Source organism: Penaeus monodon, chromosome 37, assembly GCF_015228065.2.
Source record: "Penaeus monodon isolate SGIC_2016 chromosome 37, NSTDA_Pmon_1, whole genome shotgun sequence".
Lineage (NCBI taxonomy): Eukaryota > Metazoa > Arthropoda > Malacostraca > Decapoda > Penaeidae > Penaeus > Penaeus monodon.
In genome coordinates this window covers 5,293,639-5,301,138 of record NC_051422.1, presented here as the reverse complement: position 1 = coordinate 5,301,138, position 7,500 = coordinate 5,293,639, and the positions used below count along the sequence as shown (strand labels likewise).

Here is a 7,500-nt window from a genome sequence, read left to right as displayed (position 1 = left end):
TAAGTGACTCACAAACCATCTAAGACAGTTGTATAGTTGGGTACAAATGTTACGTTAACAACATAGGCCGATGGTACGTTATAAGTGTCCTCAGTCCCTGACAACAGTGTGTTAACTGCTACTTTTGAGATGCAGTGTGCACTCAACATATCTGCATGTAAGACGAAATTGTAACAGAAAAAAAATCGTAACCTCTAAAACAAGATGTAATTTTCGCTAAACATGTTTTGAAAAGTAACTAACAATATATTTGTTACCGTACCATCACTTGCGGTAACAAATATATTCCAGAGCGGCTTACTTTTCCTTTCATGTTCTCTTTTTTCCACCCTCCCTCCCTCCACTATTCTCATATACTTTTATTATTATCATTACGATTATCCTTATCCTTCTCATCAATTCATCATTATCATCATTGTCATTATCATCATCACCATCATTATCATCATCATCATCACCATCATCATCATCATCATCATCAGTACCATTATTTGTTTTCATAGGTCTGGTTATTACAAGCATTATCATCAATATTATTAGTAATGATATTATAACACTGGATTGTTCTTATGATTGCCTTTATAATAATAGTCACGATGGCAATAGCAATATAAACGGTGATCATGAATATGCTAACATAATAACAAAAATGACAAAATCAACACTGACGATATTCGTAACAGCGGCCGTCATACTAGTAGTAGCTATGCTAATATAACACCAAAAACAAGAAGTCACTAAGATTCATCTGACTGGAGTCCATTGAGACAAAACAATGTAAACTCTTGGTTTTATTCCAGGGATTTGTAAAATAGAGCTATTGGTGTGTATAGATCATTGAACGAATTCTGTCTGTCTAGGCTTATATACTAATCTACACAACGTAAATGGGTGTAGAAAGCATGAGATCAAGTTGGGTATGTGGTTGAGGCTGCTGATAGGCCTAGGTTGTTTTGTTCTGCAAGCATCCGGTCTTTTGGAGATGAATAATGTAGAAGTGAAGATAAGAGAGAGAAAATATAAACAGTAAAGGTTGCCAAAGAGCGAAATAACACGCTTGATTTTTTTCCATTATTCAAAACACAACACAAAATCATTTATATCAAATTTAAGAACGCACCCATACCGTATTTGTTTGCTGGAAGTTGATGGCACTATAACAAAGTCTTTTAATTGGCTGCTTGAAGACAAATTGGTTGTTGAGAATATCTCGAGACAAATCACGAGTTGTGATCTGAAAGTGTAGGATCCACATGTTTTATATATTGACTAAAGCAGTGGCTGCCATGTGTGATAACTTTTATCTTCCTTCAGTATTTATCTTTGGCCTTGATCCTAGTTTTTGTCTCTGTCTTTTTCTGTCCTTGACCCGAGATCTCTGCCTCTTTATCTCCTCAGTTCTAATTTTGTTCTCTTTGGTTTCAGAATAATTAGTAATTAATTTCTGTTTCTTTAGTTAGAAAGACAGTAGCATGTCTCTTAACGAGCACTAGCTTCCAGGTTACCCTAGGGCAAGGTGCAGTACCTGTATGCCTCGACAACTAGGGTACAGCTCAAATTTAAACGAAGGGAATGATACTGATAATATTATAATCTTATTAGTTCGAGTTCCTTGGATTTGAAAATGTTGAATGATAGGTTTAATTAAAGGATGTATTCGCTTTCATAAGGGTTGAGGCAGTTACAGCTTAAACCATATACACAGGCATGTAGTGAATTAAGCTATTGATGACTTATTCAAAATCCTGCAGGGTGGCTCCTCCTACTGATAACATGAATGTGGCAGAGCTGGCGAGGGGAAACAGTATAGAGGAGCAAATCATGCTCTCTCAGCTTGCCGTATGACAACGAGACGGCAGGCGTCCGGATCAGCGTCAGAGAGCTGTTGACAGGAGTCGTTAACGAAAGTCGGGTGGAGGACCCGCTCTGAGGTGCTGCTCTAAGTCCAGGCGACGAGACGATACCCTGACCTGAAAGACCTCTATAGCTTCACTGTATTGGTTGTCGAAGGAACCAGTTTGTTCCAGTTGTTCAGTTCATTCCCTTGCAGATCCCGATTATCAAGTGTGAGTATGGAGTTAATTCAATATTCTTACACTTTGGTGGATTTCTGCTGCAGGGATGAAAGTGGCAGTTATAACCATTCTCGCTGCAGGAACAAGTTTCATTTCAATAGAATACTGATTTTTTTTTATTGTGAATTCAGTGTGGGTCTCATTTGGAACGGAAAAGGACAAACTAGAATCAACTTGTCAACTCAACTGTACAAATGCAACTAGATGTTTTTCTTCATGAATATTGACTATTATTATTATCTTATCTATAGATCTCAAACAAGTGGATATTCCAGAAAATAAAATAAAATAAAATATTGAAGGTTAATTACCGTGAGAGAGCAGATTACTAAATTTTCATTATTCAGGAATTATTCCACACTTAAAACTTCTTTTGCACAGATAAGTAAGCATCTCAGCCCCCCCCCCCCCATTTCTCTCTCTCTCTCTCTTTTCATCTCTTTTCTTTCGCCTAAAGGAACTGCTTTTTATACTTTTTTATGACTTCTGCTGAAGTCATTGTTTCTTGTGCATCAAACATGCAAATTAAATATTTGCATATCAGTGGGGATATTTTCTTACAATCAGGTTCGACGATACGTGTTTTAGTATCGGCGTCGCTTTAACTATCTACGAAGAATCGATGTATCAGAATCACTTTTGATAATTTTCAAATATCAGTGTATCCGCATCGCTCTAGATAATTCTGTGTATCGATGCCCATCACTGTGTATATTGGTGTACTATGATATGTCTTAGCAGCACGACCCCGCAACCTGAAGCTCAGCATACTTCCAAGGTTGGGTCACATCAGGTCCACAGCCTCGTCCTTACACTCTCACCAGCAGGCTTTGCTCTCGACACTGCAGAGACCTGACTGGCTAACATGGACAGCTCTCGGCTCTCTCATTGGACCACAGGCTCCTCTCATTCCCTGTTCGCTTACAGTCTTCGTATACTTACGCCACAGAATCTGGAGCCGAGAGAGGACTCCACGATCCTGCAGCAGACCACGACAAGCAGCAGCAACTCAGAACTTCCCCGTTCTTCGCCAACTGGGGAGTCTAATGTCTTCCCTGTAGATCTCCATTCCACCTTCAGTACCCGGCCATGCCAGTAGGAACTCACACCCACTACAAACATTCCCTAAAAAGATAAAGACCAGTTCAAGTGGTACATGGAACCTCATATACTACAGTATATCACAAGCCTTACACCCGGCTGTACATTATGTATGTCTTCTCTCTCTCCCCAACCTACATTAGAAGCTGCATGGATCAAAATTTTAAGAGATCCATGCATTTAAACGCTCTCATAATAACCACCTAGGAAAAATAACTTTATGGATGGTGCTTGATACTTCAATTGGTAGAAGTATAAACATAATCCGATCATTTGTTAGGGCAATCCCAAGTTAGCATTAGAAACAAATTATACAACAGTGAGGTGTCTCAAAGCACATGTGGATAGTTCCAGATGCCCAACAACAGCATGACAGATTATGTACATAATAGAAATGGATAGTTTTAATATATGGTGGAGACTGGCCTTTGTGTCCTGTGGTTAAATAGAAATTCAGTCGTTCTTTCTAGGCATTATTCCTTCGTATTGTTGAGGTCAGCAGATACTTGACCATCCTGGTGAAGACAATTATTTCGTGATCCCTCTTCATCATTGAGGCTAGGCTAGAGAGTTCCAACAGTTAAATTCTTGGAAAGATGTGGGATATGTCACATTCATAGTCGAATTTCTTTCAAGTTTCTGTGGCCTTGGCACAGGTCTTTTTGCATCTGGAATTCTTCCACAGATCTCGGTATTACTACAGGGGATCTATAAAGACTCCAGTCCGCATGCTCAGGAAGTGCCATCCAACTTTCCTAAAGTATTCGCTTTAATGATCTGCCAAGTGTAGTCCATCTGCACATTAGCTCACTATTAGATATGGTCTCTGAATTTGGAAGTTTGTGGGTGTGTCAGTATTCAGTCTCTCAGCTCTTTAAAACAAAGGATACAGGGCTCAGTTGTAGCACAGAGTGTCTTTCCAGAGGTGAGGTTAGGTAGATTGATGCGACAGTGTGTTTGTTTTCTAGCCTGTCTTTAGTGCAGTGAGTCTGCAGATGGATGGGCTGAAAAGGTAGATCGTGACGTATCATCACCGCTACCCCCTCTTGAGGTCTATTATTAAAAGTCCCAACATTGGTTGGATTCAGTTCCCTCTCAGGGAAGCGGGATGATTTACCGTTGGGATGATAAGGTTACATGACACATATGTTGTGGTTCTTCAGATTAGATATAGAATCCCTGACAGTTCAGCTGCATTAGTGTATGCATTACTGTTGTTTAATATTCTTCATAGTCACTGTAGTCAAGGAACACCCAAACACCTTCTTTTGGTTTACCTGTGGTTGGGAATGCCTATTATTAGATGATATACACAGATTGATCGAGTAAGACCTCCGGTGCAGATCGAGACTTTTTGTCTTTCATGCTTGACCTGGGAATTTGAGTGTTACTCTGATTCCGTCTTCCCACTTGGGTTCTGGAAAGTTTCAGAAGTCTAATAGGCACAGGGGTAGTGATGAAGACAAAACACAACACTATAAATAACTTGGGAGCTGTCTGATGCTGCCTGGATGGTACCTGTTTGACCCTTGGACGTACTCGATCAAGTTGCCCGTTTGACTCGAATAGAGAACCAGTGGGGTATGTTTGCTGCAAGACGCAGAGTCTGGCATCACTGGTCCCCCAGAACTGGTCTCCCAGTAGCATCGGTTACCAAATATAATTAATACATGGAAGAGTTCTCGGGCCAGGGAAGAGTGCGCCTCCTTTTTTGGGCCATGGTGCACTTCCCTTTTATGGGCCACGGTGCACCCTCTTTTAGGCCACGATGCACCTCCCTCCTATGGGCCACGGTGCACCCTCCTTTGGGCTATGGGGCACCTCCCTCTTATGGGCCACGGTGCACCCTCATTTAGGCAATGGTGTACCCTCGTTTGGGCCATGGTGCACCCTCGTTTGGGCCATGGTGCAACTCCCTCCTATGGGCCATGATACACCTCCCTCCTATGGGCCATGGTGCACCTCCCTCCTATGGGCCATGGTGCACCTCCCTCTTATGGGCCACGGTCCACCCTCCCTTGGGCTATGGTGCTCCTCCTTCTTATGGGCCACGGTGCACCCCGTGAGACAAACACGACTCAGATTAGTTGCAATCTTACATCAGGTTGAAGTGCTTTCACCTCAAAAAGGCAGTTAATAGCAAAGCAGTGAGTTTCAAAAAGTATGCAGTATGCACGGCATATGTATCAGAGAGAGAGAGAGAGAGAGAGAGAGAGAGAGAGAGAGAGAGAGAGAGAGAGAGAGAGAGAGAGAGAGAGAGAGTTAGTGAATTAGCAGGCGTGTTCCTCTTATTGATAGGAAAACATGTGTTTCGTACCAAATATCTGTTGCTCTGTTATTACTGATTTACAATGTTATTGCCCTCACTATCATTGCAGTCGAAATTAAGAAATACTGAAATGTGTGTGTGTGTGTGTGTGTGTGTGTGTGTGTGTGTGTGTGTGTGTGTGTGTGTGTGTGTGTGTGTGTGTGTGTGTGTGTGTGTGTGTGTGTTTATGTTTGTTAGTTTGTGCATGTGCATAACTGTGTCATTTCCCTTTCTCTCTCTGTCTGTCTGTCTGTCTCTCTCTCTCTGTCTCTCTCTGTCTGTCTGTCTCTCTCTCTGTCTCTCTGTCTCTCTCTCTCTCTCTCTCTCTCTCTCTCTCTCTCTCTCTCTCTCTCTCTCTCTCTCTCTCTCTCTCTCTCTCTCTCTCTCATGAGTTAAGGAGTGTTCAGCCAAGCAGCCATCGCCATAGATGCTTTAAGTGTGGGACTTTCAGACAGACAATCAACATGCAGATGTGACTATAAAGTCTGATGTGCATACTGCCAACTGTGTGTTCACAAAATTAGACTTTGTAGCTATTGCAGTGAGTAGGAATTTGGCTAAGAAGACGGTGTCGATGGTTAGCTTGCACAGAATAAGGACCTCATAAACACTATTAATAAGTGCCCAGTCACGCCTCTATCACAAGGAAGATATAGAAGTTCTAGTCAGTGAAAGACATGTTGATATTTCATGCATCAACGAAACGTGGCTTCTTCCAAGTATAAGCGATTCTATAGTGAATTTCTCTTCCTTTAATATCTACTGCCGTGATCATGGTCGTGGGGGAGGAGTTTGTATCTACATTAGGGATGACTTCAAGTCGGGCACTGATAAAGTCGAAGGAGTTGAGGATATATGGATACAATGCAATGCAGGAAACTACCGTCTGTCATTGTTGGTTGCATTCATGTTACGTCTTTCAGCTATACGCGTATTTCAGAATGCTTTAGGAACATTTGTCTGCGCAAGAAACCCGTCTTAATCCGGGGTGATTTCAGTGACAGTTTATTAGCATCAGATAATAAAGTTGGCAAATTAATCAAGACTGAAGTTGACTTAAGTCACAGATAGACCAATGAGGATACCCTGCAACTCGTGATTACTAATAAACAAGACATTATTACCAGTCTAGGCGTAGTTCACAGCCCGGTGGCAGATCACAAGCTAATATCTGCTATCCTCAATATAAGCAAACCGAAAAAACACCACTGTGTCAAACGTTTCGGTGCTTCAAGAACTATAGCCAAAACGACCTTTGTAAGTCACTATTAAATGAAGTTCATAATCTGAATAGTATTCTTCACACTGACGATGTTAATGTGCAAGTAAATTTTTAAAACTAATTCTTTCCTGAAATGTATGGACAACTGTGCACCAATCGTAACGAGGAAAATAACCCGGCCTTCAGCCCCGTGGATAACGGTGGATAAAGCTTCAATAACGCCTAGGAACCAGCAATAGGTTCAATATGACCTTGCGTAACAATTATAGAGAAGAGAAGAAACGGATGCATTACTAATCGACAAAGGCAAAAAACAATACTACAGATAAAAATTCCAGAGAAAAAGAGATGATCTTACTATGACGTGAAAAACTACCAGGAAAATAGTTCCTGATGATCACTAAGAGTAATTGTAAAAACATACATGGTAGCGATAACTTACGTGAGAGAGCAGAGGATTTTTTCCCCAAATACTGGTAAACATACTTATTAAAAGTCACAAGTGAATCTAAAAAGATTCAGACGATCCTGTGGACTGCAACACCATCATTTTAACTATAAAAGATTTAACATATTCTAATTCCTGATGGAATTCCATTTCCATTCATAAGATATTCGTTGCCAGTTATTGCATTTTATATTATGATTATTGTAAACACTTCTGTTGTTACCAACATATTTCCCAACTCAGAAAATTCCTCACGTCATTCCTCTACACAAAGCTGGTGACATCGAGGATGTAAATAATTATCTTCCAGTCTCTTTGCTTCCAATATTTTCAAAAGTCTTAGAGA

General features: G+C 40.8%; 1 protein-coding gene across 2 annotated transcripts in view; it reads right to left on the bottom strand.

Moving 5' to 3' along the window:
* Positions 1-7,500, bottom strand: part of LOC119596298 — a 20,406-nt gene that overhangs the window by 8,903 nt on the left and 4,003 nt on the right. Inside the window, exon 1 of one of the 2 annotated variants that reach the window (XR_005230748.1) lies at positions 1,127-1,443. The exons of the other annotated variant lie outside the window; for it this stretch is intronic. The gene's annotated coding sequence lies outside the window, so the exon portion shown is untranslated. Of the gene's footprint in view, positions 1-1,126; positions 1,444-7,500 lie in introns of those variants that run through there. 2 annotated transcript variants of the gene reach the window in all.